The sequence below is a fragment of the Carcharodon carcharias genome, chromosome 9 (genome assembly GCF_017639515.1).
Source record: "Carcharodon carcharias isolate sCarCar2 chromosome 9, sCarCar2.pri, whole genome shotgun sequence".
Taxonomy (NCBI): domain Eukaryota; kingdom Metazoa; phylum Chordata; class Chondrichthyes; order Lamniformes; family Lamnidae; genus Carcharodon; species Carcharodon carcharias.
In genome coordinates, this window is record NC_054475.1 from 148,447,941 (window position 1) to 148,465,708 (window position 17,768).

Here is a 17,768-nt window from a genome sequence, read left to right on the forward strand (position 1 = left end):
CGTGAAGGGTGCGAGCATGTGTATGAGAGAGAGAGAAGGGCGTGTTTATGACAGAGAGAGGACTCGTGCATGTGTATGAGAGAGAGAAGGGCGCGTCCGCATGTATGAGAGAGAGAGAAGTGGTGTACGTGTGTATGGGAGAGAGAAGGGCGCGTGCGTGCAAATGAGAGAGAGAGAGAAGGGTGCATGCATGTGTATGAGAGAGAGAGAGAGAGAGAGATAAGGGCGTGTGCATGTGTATGAGAGAGAGAGAGAAGGGCGCGTGCATGTGTATGAGAGAGAGAGAGAAGGGCGCGTGCATGTGTATGAGAGAGAGAAGGGCGCGTGCATGTGTATGAGAGAGAGAGAGAAGGGCGCGTACATGTGTATGAGAGAGAGAGAAGGTCGCGTGCAGGTATATGAGAGAGAAGGGCGCGTGCGTGTGTATGAGAGAGAGAGAGGACTCATGCGTGTGTATGAGAGAGAGAGAAGCGCGTGTGCATGTGTATGAGAGAGAAGGGCGCATCTGCATGTATGAGAGAGAGAGAAGGGTGTGTACGTGTGTATGGGAGAGAGAAGGGCGCGTGCGGATGAGAGAGAGAGAAAGGCGCGTGCGTGCGAATGAGAGAGAGAGAAATGGGTGCATGCATGTGTATGAGAGAGAGAGAGAAGGGCGCGTGCATGTGTATGAGAGTGAGAGAAGGCTGCGTGCATGTATATGAGAGAGAAGGGCGCGTGCGTGTGTATGAGAGAGAGAGAGAGAAGGGCGCTTGCATGTGTATGAAAGAGAGAGAAGGGCGCATGCACGTATATGAGAGAGAGAGAAGGGCACGTGCAAGTGTATGAAAGAGAGAGAGAAGGGCGCGTCCATGTGCATGAGAGAGAGAGAAGGGCGCGTGCATGTGTATGAGAGAGAGAGAAGGGCATGTGCGTGTGTATGAAAGAGAGAAGGGCGTGTCCGTGTGCATGAGAGAGAGAAGGGCTTGTGAATGAGAGTGAGAGAGAGAGAGAAGGACTCGTGCGTGTGTATGAGAGAGAGAGAAGAGCGTGTGCATGTGTATATGAGAGAGAGAGAGGGCACGGGCGTGTGTATGAGAGAGAGAGAAGGGCGTGTGTATGAGAGAGAGAAGGGCGCATGCATGTGTATGAGAGAGAGCGAGAAGGACGCTTGCGTGTGTATGAGAGAGGGAAGGGCGCGTGCATGTGTATGAGAGAGAGAGAAGGGCGCATGCATGTGTATGAGAGAGAGAGAAGGGCGCATGCATGTGTATGAGAGAGAGAGAAGGGCGCATACATGTGTATGAGAGCGAGAGAAGGGCGCATGCATGTGTATGAGAGAGAAAGAGAGAGAGAAGGGTGCGTGTATGTGTATGAGAGAGAGAGAGAAGGGCGCATGCATGTGTATGAGAGAGAGAGAGAAGGACGCTTGCGTGTATATGAGAGAGGGAAGGGCGCGTGTGTGTGTATGAGAGAGAGAGAGAGAGAAGGGCGCATGCATATGTATGAGAGCGAGAGAAGGCCGCATGCATGTGTATGAGAGAGAGAGAAGGGCGCGTGCATGTATATGAGAGAGAGAGAGAGAAGGGCGCGTGCATGTGTATGAGAGAGAGAGAAGGGCGCGGCACATCTGAGAGAAGGGCACATGTTGTTTATGAGAGACAGAGACAGAAGGGCGCCTCCGTGTGTATGAGAGAGAGATAGAAGGGCATGTGTATGAGAGAGAGAGAGGGGCGCGTGCGGGTGTACGAGAGAGAGAAGGGCGTGTGCGGGTGTATGAGAAAGCGTGAAGGGCGCGTGCATGTGTATGAGAGAGAGAGAAGGGCGTGTTTATGACAGAGAGAGGACTCGTGCGTGTGTATGAGAGAGAGAGAAGGGTGTGTGCATGTGTATGAGAGAGAGAAGGGCGCGTGCGTGTGTATGAGAGAGAGAGAAGGGCGCTTGCATGTGTATGAAAGAGAGAAGGGCGCATGCACGTATATGAGAGAGAGAGAAGGGCACGTGCGTGTATATGAGAGAGAGAGAAGAGCACGCGTGTATATGACAGAGAGAAGGGCACGTGCATGTGTAAAAGAGAGAGAGAGAGAAGGGCCCGTCCATGTGTATAAGAGAGAGAGAGAGAAGGGCGCGTGGATGTGTATGAGAGAGAGAGAAGGACGTATGCGTGTGTATGAGAGAGAGAAGGGCGCATGCACGTGTATGAGAGCGAGAGAAGGGCGCGTGCATGTGTATGAGAGAGAGAAGTGCGCGTGGATGTGTATGAGAGAGAGAGAGAGAGAAGGGCACTTGCATGTGTATGAGAGAGAGGACGCTTGCGTGTGTAAGAGAGAGAAAGGCGCGTGCGTGTGTATGAGAGTGTGAGAAGGGCGCGTGCATGTGTATGAGAGAGAGAGAGAAGGGCACATGAGTGTGTATGAGAGCGAGAGAAGGGTACATCCGTGTGTATGAGAGAGAGAGAGAGAAGGGCACGTGCGTGTGCATGAGAGATAGAGAAGGGCACGTGCACGTGTATGAGAGAGAGAGAGAAGGGCACGTGCGTGTATATGAGAGAGAGGGAGGGCCCGTGCGTGTGTATGAGAGAGAGAGAGAAGGGCGTGTGTATGAGAGAGAGAGAGAAGGGCGCATGCATGTGTATGAGAGAGAGAGAAGGTCGCTTGCGTGTGTATGAGAGAGGGAAGGGCGCGTGCGTGTGTATGAGAGAGAGAGAAGGGCGCATGCATGTGTATGAGAGAGAGAGAAGGGCGCATGCATGTGTATGAAAGCGAGAAAAGGGCGCATGCATGTGTATGAGAGAGAGAGAGAGAGAGAAGGGTGCGTGCATGTGTATGAGAGAGAGAGAGAGAGAGAGAAGGGCGCATGCATGTGTATGAGAGAGAGAGAGAAGGACGCTTGCGTGTGTTTGAGAGAGGGAAGGGCGCATGCGTGTGTATGAGAGAGAGAGAGAAGGGCGCATGCATATGTATGAGAGCGAGAGAAGGGCGCATGCATGTGTATGAGAGAGAGAGAAGGGCGCGTGGATGTGTATGAGAGAGAGAGAGAGAAGGACGTTTGCGTGAGTATGAGAGAGTGAAGGGCGCATGCACGTGTATGAGAGCGAGAGAAGGGCGCGTGCATGTGTATGAGAGAGAGAAGGGCACGTGCATGTGTATGAGAGAGAGGACGCTTGCGTGTGTAAGAGAGAGAAAGGCGCGTGCGTGTGTATGAGAGTGTGAGAAGGGCACGTGCATGTGTATGAGAGAGAGAGAAGGGCGCATGAGTGTGTATGAGAGCGAGAGAAGGGTACGTCCGTGTGTATGAGAGAGAGAGAGAGAGAAGGGCACGTGCGTGTGCATGAGAGATAGAGAAGGGCACGTGCACGTGTATGAGAGAGAGAGAGAAGGGCACGTGCGTGTATATGAGAGAGAGGGAGGGCCCGTACGTGTGTATGAGAGAGAGAGAAGGGCGTCTGTATGAGAGAGAGAGAGAAGGGCGCATGCATGTGTATGAGAGAGAGAGAGATGGATGCTTGCGTGTGTATGAGAGAGAGGGAAGGGCGCGTGCGTGTGTATGAGAGAGAGAGAAGGGCGCATGCATGTGTATGAGAGAGAGAGAGAAGGGCGCATGCATGTGTATGAGAGCGAGAAAAGGGCGCATGCATGTGTACGAGAGAGAGAGAGAGAGAAGGGCACGTGCATGTGTATGAGAGAGAGAGAGAGAAGGGTGCATGCATGTGTATGAGAGAGAAGGACGCTTGCGTGTGTATGAGAGAGGGAAGGGCGCGTGCGTGTGTATGAGAGAGAGAGAGAAGGGCGCATGCATGTGTATGAGAGCGAGAGAAGGGCGCATGCATGTGTATGAGAGAGAGTGAAGGGCGCGTTCATGTGTAAGAGAGAGAGAGAGAAGGGCGCGTGCATGTGTATGAGAGAGAGAGAGAGATGGGCGCGGCATGTCTGAGAGAGAGAAGGGCACATGTTGTTTATGAGAGACAGAGACAGAAGGGCATGTGTATGAGAGAGAGAGAGGGGCGCGTGCGGGTGTATGAGAGAGAGAAGGGCGGGTGTATGAGAAAGAGTGAAGGGCGCATGCATGTGTACGAGAGAGAGAGAGAGAGAAGGGCATGTGCATGTGTATGAGAGAGAGAGAGAGAAGGGTGCATGCATGTGTATGAGAGAGAAGGACGCTTGCGTGTGTATGAGAGAGGGAAGGGCGCGTGCGTGTGTATGAGAGAGAGAGAGAAGGGCGCATGCATGTGTATGAGAGCGAGAGAAGGGCGCATGCATGTGTATGAGAGAGAGTGAAGGGCGCGTGCATGTGTAAGAGAGAGAGAGAGAAGGGCGCGTGCATGTGTATGAGAGAGAGAGAGAGATGGGCGCGGCATGTCTGAGAGAGAGAAGGGCACATGTTGTTTATGAGAGACAGAGATAGAAGGGCGCCTCCGTGTGTATGAGAGAGAGATAGAAGGGCATGTGTATGAGAGAGAGAGAGGGGCGCGTGCGGGTGTATGAGAGAGAGAAGGGCGGGTGTATGAGAAAGAGTGAAGGGCCCGTGCATGTGTATGAGAGAGAGAGAGTAGGGCGTGTTTATGACAGAGAGAGGACTCGTGCGTGTGTATGAGAGAGAGAGAAGGGTGTGTGCATGTGTATGAGAGAGAGAAGGGCACGTCCGCATGTATGAGAGAGAGAAGGGCACGTGTGTGTGAATGTGAGAGAGAAGGGCATGTGCATGTATATGAGAGAGAGAGAAGGGCAAGTGTGTGTATATGAGAGAGAGAGAGAAGGGCGCGTGCATGTGAATGAGAGAGAGAAGGGCGCGTGCGTGTGTATGAGACAGAGAGAGAAGGGCACGTGTGTGTGAATGAGAGAGAAGGGCGTGTGCATGTACATGAGAGAGAGAGAAAGGCAAGTGTGTGTATATGAGAGAGAGAGAGAAGGGCGCGTGCGTGTATATGAGAGAGAAGGGCGCGTGCATGTATATGAGAGAGAAGGGCGCGTGCATGTGTATGAGAGAGAAGGGCGCGTGCATGTGTAAGAGAGAGAGAAGCGTGCATGCATGTGTATGAAAGAGAGAGAGAGAAGGGTGCATGCATGTGTATGAGAGAGAGAAAAGGGCGCGTGTGTGTGTATGAGAGAGAGAGAAGGGTGCGTGCATGTGTATGAGAGAGAGAAGGGTGCATGCATGTGTATGAGAGAGAGAGAAGGGCGCGTGCGTGTGTATGAAAGAGAGAGAAGAGCGCATGCATGTGTATGAGAGAGCGAAGGGTGCATGCATGTGTATGAGAGAGAGAGAAGGGTGCATGCGTGTATATGAGAGAGAGAGAAGGGCGCGTGCGTGTATATGAGAGAGAGAGAAGGGCGCGTGTGTGTGTATATGAGAGAGAGAGAAGGGCGCATGCATGTGTATGAGAGAGGGAGAGAGAGAAGGGCGCGTGCACGTGTATGAGAGAGAGAAGGGCGCGTGCATGTGTATGAGAGAGAAGGGCACCTGCATGTGTATGAGTGAGAAGGGCGCCTGCATGTGTACGAGAGAGAGAGAAGGGCGTGTGCGTGTGTATGAGAGAGATAAGGGCTTGTCCGCATGTATGAGAGAGAGAGAAGGGTGTGTATGTGTGTATGGGAGAAAGAAGGGCGCATGCGTGTGTAAGAGAGAGTGAGAGAAGGGTGCATGCGTGTGTATGTGAGAGAGAGAGAGAAGGGCGCATGCATGTGTATGAGAGAGAAGGGCACCTGCATGTGTACGAGAGAGAGAGATAGAGAGAAGGGTGCGTGCATGTGTATGAGTGAGAGAGAGAGAAGGGCGTGGCACGTGTATGAGAGAGAAGGGCACATGTGTGTTTATGAGAGACAGAGAGCGAAGGGCGTGTCCGTGTGTATGAGAGAGAGATAGAAGGGCACGTGCGTGTGAATGAGAGACAGAGAAGGGCGTGTGCATGTGATTGAGAGAGAGAGAGAGAGAAGGGCGTGTGTATGAGAGAGAGAGGGGGAAGGGCGTGTCGGTGTGTATGAGAGAGAGAGAAGAGCGTGTGTGTGTGTATGAGAGAGGGAAGGGCACATGCATGTGTGTGAGAGAGAGATAGAAGGACGCGTGCGTGTGTATGAGAGAGAGAGAGAAGGGCGTCCGTATGAGAGAGAGAGAGGATTCGTGCGTGTGTATGAGAGAGATGGAAGGGCGTGTGCATGTGTATGGGAGAGACAAGAGCGAGTGCGTGTATATATGAAAGAGAGAGAAGGGCGTGTCTGTGTGTACGAGAGAGAGAGAAAAGGGCGCGTGCGTGTATATGAGAGAGAGAGAAGGGCGCGTGTGTGTGTATATGAGAGAGAGAGAAGGGCATGTGCGTGTATATGAGAGAGTGAAGGGCACGTGTGTGTTTATGAGAAAGAGAGAAGGGCGTGTGTATGAGAGCGAGAGAAGGGCGCGTGCGTGTATATGAGAGAGTGAGAGAGAGAGAAGGGCGCGGGCATGTGTATGAGTGAGAGTGGGAGAAGGACGTGGCACGTGTATGAGAGAGAGAAGGGCACGTGTGTTTCGGAGAGACAGAGATAGAAGGGCGTGTCCGTGTGTGAGAGTGAGAGAAGGGCGCGTGCGTGTGTATGAGAGAGGGAGAGAAGAGTGTGTCCGTGTGTATGAGAGAGAGATAGAAGGGGCCCGTGCGTGTGTATGAGAGAGAGAGAGAGAAGGGCATGTGTATGAGAGAGAGAGAAAGTGTGCATGTGTATGAGAGAGAGAGAGAGAAGGGCGTGTGTATGAGAGAGAGAGAGGACTCGTGCGTATGTACGAGAGAGAGAGAAGGGCGTGTTCATGTGTATGAGAGAGAGAGAAGGGTGTGTGTATGTGTATGATAGAGAGAGAGACGGGCGCGTCCGCGTGTATGAGAGAGAAGGGCGTGTGCATGTGTATGAGAGAGAGAAGTGCGTGTGCATGTGTATGAGAGAGAGAGAGAAGTGCGCGTGCATGTGTATGAGAGAGAGAGAGAGAAGGGCGTGTATATGAGAGAGAGAGAGGACTCATGCGTGTGTATGAGAGAGAGAGAAGGGCGGGTGCATGTGTATGAGAGAGATAAGGGCTCGTCCGCATGTATGAGAGAGAGAGAAGGGTGTGTATGTGTGTATGGGAGAGAGAAGGGCGCATGCGTGTGTAAGAGAGAGTGAGAGAAGGGTGCATGCGTGTGAATGACAGAGAGAGAGAAGGGTGCATGCATGTGTATGAGAGAGAGAGAGAAGGGCGCATGCATGTGTATGAGAGAGAGAGAGAGAAGGGCGCATCTGTTTGTATGAGAGAGAGAGAGAGGGGCGCGTGCGTGGGTATGAGAGAGAGAGAAGGGCGCGTGCATGTGTATGAGAGAGAGCGCGCGAGAAGGGCATGTGTATGAGAGAGAAAGGCGTGTGAATGTGTATGAAAGAGAGAGAAGGGTGTGTGTATGAGAGGACTCATGCATGTGTATGAGAGAGAGAGAAGGGCGCGTGCGTGTGTATGCGAGAGAGAGAAGGGCGCGTGCATGTGTATGAGAGAGAGAGAGAAGGGCGTGTGTGTGACTGAGAGAGGACTCGTGCGTGTGTATGAGAGAGTGAGAAGGGTGTGTGCATGTGTATGAGAGAGAGAAGGGCGCATGCGTGTGTATGAGAGAGAGAGAATGGTGCATCCATGTGTATGAGAGAGAGAGAGAAGGGCGCGTGCGTGTGAATGAGAGAGAGAGAGAGAAGGGCGCAGGCATGTGTATGAGAGAGAGAGAGAGAAGGGTGCGTGCATGTGTATGAGAGAGAGGGCACGTGCGTGTGAATGAGAGAGAGAGAAAGGCACGTGCATGTATATGAGAGAGCGAGAAGGGCACGTGTATGTATATGAGAGAGAGAGAAGGGCGCGTGTGTGTATATGAGAGAGAGAGAAGGGCGCGTGCATGTATATGAGAGAGAGAGAAGGGCACGTGCGTGTGTATGAGAGAGAAGGGCGCATGCATGTGTATGAGAGAGAAGGGCGCTTGCGTGTATATGAGAGAGAAGGGCATGTGCGTGTGTGTGAGAGAGAGAGGAGGGAGCCCGCGTGTGTATGAGAGAGAGAGAAGGGCGCGTGCATGTGTATGAGAGAGAGAGAAGGGCGCGTGCATGTGTATGAGAGAGAGAGAAGGGCGTGTGCATGTGTATGAGAGAGAGAAGGGCATGTGTATGAGAGAGAGAGAGAAGGGTGCGTGCGTGTGAACAAGAGAGAGAAGGGTCCGTGCGTGTGTATGAGAGAGAGAGAGAGAGAGAAGGGCGCATGCATGTGTATGAGAGAGAGAGAGAGAGAGAAGGGCGCGTGCATGTGTATGAGAGAGAGAAGGCCGCGTGCAGATATATGAGAGAGTGATGGGCGCGTGCGTGTATATGAGAGAGAGAGAGAGAAGGGCACGTGCATGTGTATGAAAGAGAGAGAGAAGGGTTCATCCGTGTGTATGAGAGAGAGAGAAAAGGGCGCGTGCATGTGTATGAGAGAGAGAGAAGGACGTTTGCGTGTGTATTAGAGAGAAGGGCGCGTGCATGTGTATGAGAGCGAGAGAAGGGCGCGTGCACGTGTATGAGAGAGAGAGAAGGGCGCATGCATATGTATGAAAAAGAGAGAGAGAAGGGCGCATGCATGTGTATGAGAGAGAGAAGGGCGCGGCACATGTGAGAGAGAGAAGGGCACATGTGTGTTTATGAGAGACAGAGAGAGAAGGGCGCGTCCATGTGTATGAGAGAGAGATAGAAGGGCGCGTGCGTGTGTATGAGAGAGAGAGAAAGGCGTGTGCATGTGTATGAGAGAGAGAGAAGGGCGTGTGCATGTGTATGAGAGAGAGAGAAAGGCGTGTGCATGTGTATGAGAGAGAGAAGGGCGTGTGTATGAGAGAGAGAGAGAAGGGTGCGTGCGTGTGAACAAGAGAGAGAAGGGTCCGTGCGTGTGTATGAGAGAGAGAGAGAGAAAGGGCGCGTGCATGTGTATGAGAGAGAGAAGCACGCTTGCGTGTGTAAGAGAGAGAAAGGCGCGTGCGTGTGTATGAGAGTGAGAGAAGGGCGCGTGCATGTGTATGAGAGAGAGAAGGGCGCATGAGTGTGTATGAGAGCGAAAGAAGGGTACGTCCGTGTGTATGAAAAAGAGAGAAGGGCGCATGCATGTGTATGAGAGAGAGAGAAGGGCGTGGCACATGTGAGAGAGAGAAGGGCACATGTGTGTTTATGAGAGACAGAGAGAAGGGCGCGTCCATGTGTATGAGAGAGAGATAGAAGGGCGCGTGCGTGTGTATGAGAGAGAGAGAAAGGCGTGTGCATGTGTATGAGAGAGGGGGAAGGGCATGTGCATGCGTATGAGAGGGAGAGAGAAGTGCGTGTGCATGAGTATGAGAGAGAGAAAGAGAAGTGCATGTGTATGACAGAGAGGACTCGTGCGTGTGCATGTGTATGAGAGAGAGGACGCGTCCGCATGTATGAGAGAGAGAGAAAGGTGCGTACATGTGTATGGGAGAGAGAACGGCGCGTGCATGTGTTTGAGAGAGAGAGAGAGAAGGGCGTGTGTATGTGAGAGAGAGAAGGACTCGTGCGTGTGTATGAGAGAGAGAGAAAGGCGTGTGCATGTGTATGAGAGAGAGAAGGGCGTGTGTATGAGAGAGAGAAGGGCACGTGCGTGTGTATGAGAGAGAGAAGGGCGTGTGTATGAGAGCGAGAGAGGACTCATGCGTGTGTATGAGAGAGAGAGAGAAGGACGCGTGCGTGGTATGAGATAGAGCGAATGGCGCGTGCATGTGTATGAGAGAGAGAAGTGCGTGTGCATGTGTATGAGAGAGAGAGAGAAGGGCGTGTGTATGACAGAGAGAGGACTCGTGCGTGTATATGAGAGAGAGAGAAGGGTGTGTGCATGTGTATGAGAGAGAAAAGGACGCGTCCGCATGTATGAGAGAGAGAGAAGTGTGCATGCGTGTGTATATGAGAGAGAAGGGTGCATGCATGTGTATAAGAGAGAGAGAGAAGGGCGCGTGCGTGTGTATGAGATAGAGAGAGAAGGGTGCATGCATGTGTATGAGAGAGAGAGAGAAGGGCGCGTGCATGTGTATGAGAGAGAGAGAGAAGGGCGTATGCATGTATATGAGAGAGAGAGAGAAGGGCGCGTGCGTGTATATGAGAGTGAGAGAGAAGGGCATGTGCGTGTGTATGAGAGAGAGAAGGGCGCGTGCGTGTATATGAGAGAGAGAGAAGGGCACGTGCGTGTGTATGAGAGAGAGAAGGGCATGTGCACGTGTATGAGGGAGAGAGAAGGGCGCATGCGTGTATATGAGAGAGAGAGAAGGGCACGTGTGTGTGTATGAGAGAGAGAAGGGCGCATGTGTGTATATGAGAGGGAAGGGCGCGTGCATGTGTATGAGAGAGAGAAGGGCGCGTCCGCGTGTTTGAGAGAGAGTAGGGCGTGTGTATGAGAGAGAGAGAGGACTCATGCGTGTGTATGAGAGAGAGAGAGAAGGGTGCATGCATGTATATGAGAGAGAGAGAGAAGGGCGCGAGCGTGTATATGAGAGAGAGAGAAGGACGCCCATGTATATTAGAGAGAGAGAAGGGCACGTGCATGTGTATTAAAGAGAGAGAGAAGGGCGCGTGTATGTGTATGAGAGAGAGAGAGAGAAAGGCGCGTGTATGTGTATGAGAGAGAGAGAAGGGCGCGTGCATGTGTATGAGAGAGAGAGAAGGCCACGTGCATGTATATGAGAGAGAGAGAGGAGGGCGCATGCACGTATGTGAGAGAGAGAGAGAGAAGGGCGCGTGAGTGTATATGAGAGAGAGAGAGGGACGCTTGCATGTGTATGAGAGAGAGAAGGGCGCGTGCGTGTGTATGAGCACGAGAGAAGGGCGCGTGCATGTGTATGAGAGAGAGAGAAGGGCGCATGCATGTGTATGAGAGAGAGAGAGAGAAGGACGCTTGCGTGTGTAAGATAGAGAAGGGCGCGTGTGTGTGTATGAGAGCGAGAGAAGGGTGCGTGCATGTGTATGAGAGAGAGAAGGGCGCGTGCATGCTTATGAGAGCGAGAGAAGGGCGCATGCATGTGTATGAGAGAATAAGAGAGAGAAGTGCGCGTGCATGTGTATGAGAGAGAGAGAGAGAAGGGCGTGGCAAGTGTGAGAGAGAGAAGGGCACATGTGTGTTTATGAGAGACAGAGAGAGAAGGGCGCGTCCATGTGTATGAGAGAGAGATAGAAGGGCGCGTGCGTGTGTATGAGAGAGAGAGAGAGAGAAGTGCATGTGTATGAGAGAGAGAGAAAGGAGTGTGCATGTGTATGAGAGAGAGAGAAGGGCGCGTGCGTGTGAATGAGAGAGAGAGAGAAGGGCGCGTGCGTGTGAATGAGAGAGAGAGAGAAGGGCGCGTGCGTGTGAAAGAGAGAAGGGCATGTGTATGAGAGAGAGAAGGACGTGAGCTTGTGTATGAGAGAGAAAGAGAGAAGCGCGCATGCGTGTGTATGAGAGAGAGAGAGAGAGAGAGAGAAGGGCGTGTGCATGTATATGAGAGAGAGAGAGAAGGGCATGTGTGTGTATGAGAGAGAGAGAAGGGCGCGTGCATGTGTATGAGAGAGAGAAGGGCGCGTGCGTGTGAATGAGAGAGAGAAGGGCGCGTGCATGTGAATGAGAGAGAGAGAAGGGCATGTGTATGAGAGAGAGAGAAGGACGCGAGCTTGTGTATGAGAGAAGGGCGTGTGCGTGTGTATGAGCGCGAGAGAAGGGTGCGTGCATGTGTATGAGAGAGAGAAGGGCGCATGCATGTGTATGAGAGAGAGAGAAAAGGACGCTTGCGTGTGTAAGATAGAGAAGGGCGCGTGCGTGTGTATGAGAGCGAGAGAAGGGCGCGTGCATGCTTATGAGAGAGAGAGAAGGGCGCGTGCATGTGTATGAGAGAATAAGAGAGAGAAGTGCGCGTGGATGTGTATGAGAGAGAGAGAGAGAGAAGGGTGTGGCACGTGTGAGAGAGAGAAGGGCACATGTGTGTTTATGAGAGACAGAGAGAGAAGGGCGCGTCCATGTGTATGAGAGAGAGAGATAGAAGGGCGCGTGCGTGTGTATGAGAGAGAGAGAAGTGCGTGTGTATGAGAGAGAGAGAAAGGCGTGTGCATGTGTATGAGAGAGAAGGGCGCGTCCGCGTGAATGAGAGAGAGAGAGAAAGGCATGTGCATGAGAGAGAGAGAGAAGAGCGCGTGCATGTGTATGAGAGAGAGAAGGGCGCGTGCATGTGTATGAGAGAGAGAAGGGCGCGTGCGTGTGCATGAGAGAGAGAGAAGGGCGCGTGCGTGTGAATGAGAGAGAGAGAAGGGCGCGTGCGTGTGAATGAGAGAGAGAGAAGGGCGCGTGCGTGTGAATGAGAGAGAGAGAAGGGCGCATGCGTGTGAATGAGAGAGAGAGAAGGGCATGTGTATGAGAGAGAGAGAAGGACCCGAGCTTGTGTATGAGAGAGAGAAGGGTGCGTGCATGTGTATGAGCGCGAGAGAAGGGCGCGTGCATGTGTATGAGAGAGAGAAGGGCGCATGCATGTGTATGAGAGAGAGAGAGAAGGACGCTTGCGTGTGTAAGATAGAGAAGGGCGCGTGCGTGTGTATGAGAGCGAGAGAAGGGCACGTGCATGTGTCTGAGAGAATAAGAGAGAGAAGTGCGCGTGCATGTGTATGAGAGAGAGAGAGAAGGGCGCGGCACGTGTGAGAGAGAGAAGGGCACATGTGTGTTTATGAGAGACAGAGAGATGGGCGCGTCCATGTGTATGAGAGAGAGATAGAAGGGCGCGTGTGTGTGTATGAGAGAGAGAGAGAGAAGTGCGTGTGTATGAGTGAGAGAGAAAGGCGTGTGCATGTGTATGAGAGAGAGAGAAGGGCGTGTCCGCGTGTATGAGAGAGAGAGAAAGGCATGTGCATGAGAGAGAGAGAAGAGCGCGTGCATGTGTATGAGAGAGAGAGAGAAGGGCGCGTGCATGTGTATGAGAGAGAGAAGGGCGCGTGCGTGTGAATGAGAGAGAGAGAAGGGCGCGTGCGTGTGAATGAGAGAGACGGGCGCGTGTGTGTGAATGAGAGAGAGAGAGAAGGGCATGTGTATGAGAGAGAGAGAAGGACGCGAGCTTGTGTATGAGAGAGAAAGAGAGAAGCGCGCATGCGTGTGTATGAGAGAGAGAGAGAGAGAGAAGGGCATGTGTATGTATATGAGAGAGAGAGAGAGAAGGGCACGTGTGTGTATATGAGAGAGAGAGAGAAGGGCGCGTGCATGTATATGAGAGAGAAGGGCGCCTGCATGTGTACGAGAGAGTGAGAGAAAGAAGGGCACGTGCGTGTGTATGAGAGAGAGAGAAGGGCGTGTGCACGTGTATGAGAGAGAGAGAAGGGCGCGTCCGCATGTATGAGAGAGAAAGGCATGTGCATGAGGGAGAGAGGGAGAGAAGAGCGCGTGCATGTGTATGAGAGAGAGAAGGGCGCGTACATGTGTATGAGGGAGAAGTGCGCGTGCATGTGTATGAGAGAGAAGGGCGCGTGCATGTGTATGAGAGAGAGAAGGGCGCCTGCATGTGTACGAGAGAGAGATAGAGAGAAGTGTGTGTGCACGTGTATGAGAGAGAGATAGAAGGGCATGTGCGTGTGTATGAGAGAGAGAGAAGGGCGTGTGCATGTGTATGAGAGAGAGAGAGAGAGAGAAGGGCGTGTGTATGAGAGAGAGAGGGGGAAGGGCGCTTCTGTGTGTATGAGAGAGAAGGGCGCGTGCGTGTGTATGAGAGAGGGAAGGGCACATGCATGTGTATGAGAGAGAGATAGAAGGGCGCGTGCGTGTGTATGAGAGAGAGATAGAAGGGCGCGTGCGTGTGTATGCGAGAGAGAGAGGATTCGTGCGTGTGTATGAGAGAGATGGAAGGGCGTGTGCATGTGTATGGGAGAGACAAGAGCGCTTGCATGTGTATATGAGAGAGAGAGAAGGGCGCGTGCGTGTGAATGAGAGAGAGAGAAAAGGGCGCGTGCGTGTATATGAGAGAGAGAGGGAAGGGCGCGTGCATGTGTATGAGTGAGAGAGAAGGGCGCGTGCATGTGTATGAGAGAGAAGGGCGCCTGCATGTGTATGAGAGAGAGAGATAGAGAGAAAGGTGCGTGCATGTGTATGAGTGAGAGAGAGAGAAGGGCGCAGCACGTGTATGAGAGAGAAGGGCACATGTGTGTTTATGAGAGACAGAGAGAGAAGGGCGTGTCCGTGTGTATGAGAGAGAGATAGAAGGGCACGTGCGTGTGTATGAGAGAGAGAAGGGCGTGTGCATGTGTATGGGAGAGACAAGAGCGCGTGCGCGTGTATATGAGAGAGAGAGAAGGGCGCGTGCGTGTGAATGAGAGAGAGAGAAAAGGGCGCGTGCGTGTATATGAGAGAGAGAGGGAAGGGCGCGTGCATGTGTATGAGTGAGAGAGAAGGGCGCGTGCATGTGTATGAGAGAGAAGGGCGCCTGCATGTGTATGAGAGAGAGAGATAGAGAGAAGGGTGCGTGCATGTGTATGAGTGAGAGAGCGAGAAGGGCGCAGCACGTGTATGAGAGAGAAGGGCACATGTGTGTTTATGAGAGACAGAGAGAGAAGGGCGTGTCCGTGTGTATGAGAGAGAGATAGAAGGGCACGTGCGTGTGTATGAGAGAGAGAAGGGCGTGTGCATGTGTATGGGAGAGACAAGAGCGCGTGTGTGTGTATATGAGAGAGAGAAGGGCGCGTGTGTGTGTATATGAGAGAGAGAGAAGGGCATGTGCGTGTATTTGAGAGAGAGAAGGGCACGTTTGTGTATATGAGAAAGAGAAGGGCGTGTGCGTGTGTATGAGAGCGAGAGAAGTGCACGTGTGTGTATATGAGAGAGAGAGAAGGGCGCGTGCGTGTATATGAGAGAGAGAGAGAGAGAGAAGGGCGCGTGCAAGTGTATGAGTGAGAGAGGGAGAAGGACGCGGCACGTGTATGAGAGAGAGAGAAGGGCACATGTGTGTTTAGGAGAGACAGAGATAGAAGGGCGTGTTCGTGTGTATGAGAGTGAGAGAAGGGCGCATGCGTGTGTATGAGAGAGAGAGAGAAGAGTGCGTCCGTGTGTATGAGAGAGAGATAGAGAGAGAGAGAATGGTGTGTGTATGAGAGAGAGAGAGAAGGACTCGTGCGTGTGTATGAGAGAGAAAGGCGTGTGCATGCGTATGAGAGAGAGAGAGAAGGACATTTGCTTGTGTATGAGAGAGAGAAGGGCGCGTGCATGTGTATGAGAGAGAGAGAGAGAAGTGTGCGTCCGTGTGTATGAGAGAGAGATAGAGAGAGAGAGAAGGGTGTGTGTATAAGAGACAGAGAGAAGGACTCGTGCGTGTGTATGAGAGAGAGAGAAAAGCGTGTGCATGTGTTTGAGAGAGAGGGAGAGAAGGGTGTGTGTATGAGAGAGAGAGAGAGGACTCGTGCGTGTGTATGAGAGAGAGAGAAGGGCGTGTGCATGTGTATGAGAGAGAGAAGGACGTTTGCGTGTGTATGAGAGAGAGAGAAGTGTGCGTCCGTGTGTATGAGAGAGAGAGAGAAGGGCGCGTGCGTGTGTATGAGAGAGAGAGAAGGGCGTGTGCACGTGTATGAGAGAGAGAGAGAAGGGTGTCTGTATGAGAGAGAGAGAAGGGCACATGCGTGTGTATGAGAGAGAGATAGAAGGGCGTGTGTATGAGAGAGAGAGAGAAGGGCACGTGCGTGTGTATGAGAGAGACAAGGGCATGCTCATGTGTATGAGAGAGAGAGAGAGAAGGGCGTGTGTATGAGAGAGAGAGAAAAGCGCGTCCGCGAGTATGAGAGAGAGAGAAGGGCGTGTGCATGTGTATGAGAGAGAGAGAAGTGTGCGTCCACGTGTATGAGAGAGAGAAGGGCGTGTGTATGTATATGAGAGAGAGAGAAGGGCGCGTCCGCGTGTATGAGAGATAGAAGGGCGCGTGCGTGTGTATGAGAGAGAGAGAGAAGGGCGCGTGCGTGTGTATGCGAGAGAGAGAGGATTCGTGCGTGTGTATGAGAGAGATGGAAGGCCGTGTGCATGTGTATGGGCGAGACAAGAGCGCTTGCGTGTGTATATGAGAGAGAGAGAAGGGCGCGTGCGTGTGAATGAGAGAGAGAGAAAAGGGCGCGTGCGTGTATATGAGAGAGAGAGAGAAGGGCGCGTGCATGTGTATGAGAGAGAGAAGGGCGCGTGCATGTGTATGAGAGAGAGAGAAGGGCGCGTGCATGTCTATGAGAGAGAAGGGCGCCTGCATGTGTACGAGAGAGAGAGATAGAGAGAAGGGTGCGTGCATGTGTATGAGTGAGAGGGAGAGAAGGGCGCAGCACGTGTATGAGAGAGAAGGGCACATGTGTGTTTATGAGAGACAGAGAGAGAAGGGTGTGTCTGTGTGTATGAGAGAGAGATAGAAGGGCACATGCGTGTGTATATGAGAGAGAGAGAAGGGCACGTGCGTGTGAATAAGAGAGAGAGAAAAGGGCGCGTGCGTGTATATGAGAGAGAGAGAGAAGGGCGTGTGTGTGTGTATATGAGAGAGAGAGAAGGGCATGTGCGTGTATTTGAGAGAGAAGGGCACGTTTGTGTATATGAGAAAGAGAAGGGCGTGTGCGTGTGTATGAGAGCGAGAGAAGTGCACGTGTGTGTATATGAGAGAGAGAGAAGGGCACGTGCGTGTATATGAGAGAGTGAGAGAGAGAGAAGGGCGCGTGCAAGTGTATGAGTGAGAGAGGGAGAAGGACGCGGCACGTGTATGAGAGAGAGAGAAGGGCACATGTGTGTTTAGGAGAGACAGAGATAGAAGGGCGTGTCCGTGTGTATGAGAGTGAGAGAAGGGCGCATGCGTGTTTATGAGAGAGAGAGAGAAGAGTGCGTCCGTGTGTATGAGAGAGAGATAGAGAGAGAGAGAATGGTGTGTGTATGAGAGAGAGAGAGAAGGACTCGTGCGTGTGTATGAGAGAGAGAGAAAGGCGTGTGCATGTGTATGAGAGAGAGAGAGAAGGACGTTTGCTTGTGTATGAGAGAGAGAAGGGCGCGTGCGTGTGTATGAGAGAGAGAGAGAGGTGTGCGTCCGTGTGTATGAGAGAGAGATAGAGAGAGAGAGAAGGGTGTGTGTATAAGAGACAGAGAGAAGGACTCGTGCGTGTGTATGAGAGAGAGAGAAAAGCGTGTGCATGTGTTTGAGAGAGAGGGAGAGAAGGGTGTGTGTATGAGAGAGAGGGAGAGGACTTGTGCGTGTGTATGAGAGAGAGAGAAGGGCGTGTGCATGTGTATGAGAGAGAGAGAAGGACGTTTGCATGTGTATGAGAGAGAGAGAAGTGTGCGTCCGTGTGTATGAGAGAGAGAGAGGGCGCGTGCGTGTGTATGAGAGAGAGAAGGGCGTGTGCACGTGTATGAGAGAGAGAGAGAGAAGGGTGTCTGTATGAGAGAGAGAGAGAAGGGCACATGCGTGTGTATGAGAGAGAGATAGAAGGGCGCGTGCGTATGTATAAGAGAGAGAAGGGCGTGTATGAGAGAGAGAGAAGGGCACGTGCGTGTGTATGAGAGAGAGAGAAGGGCACGTGCTTGTGTATGAGGGAGAGAAGGGCGCGTGCATGTGTAAGAGAGTGGGAGAGAGAGAAGGGTGTGGCACATGTATGAGAGAGACAAGGCCACGTGTGTTTGAGAGAGAGAAAGAGAGAAGGGCGTGTGTGCATGTGTATGAGAGAGAGAGAGAGAGAGAAGGGCGTGTGTATGAGAGAGAGAGAAGGGCATGTTCATGTGTATGAGAGAGAGAGAGAGAAGGGCGTGTGTATGAGAGAGAAAAGAGCGTCCGCGTGTATGAGAGAGAGAGA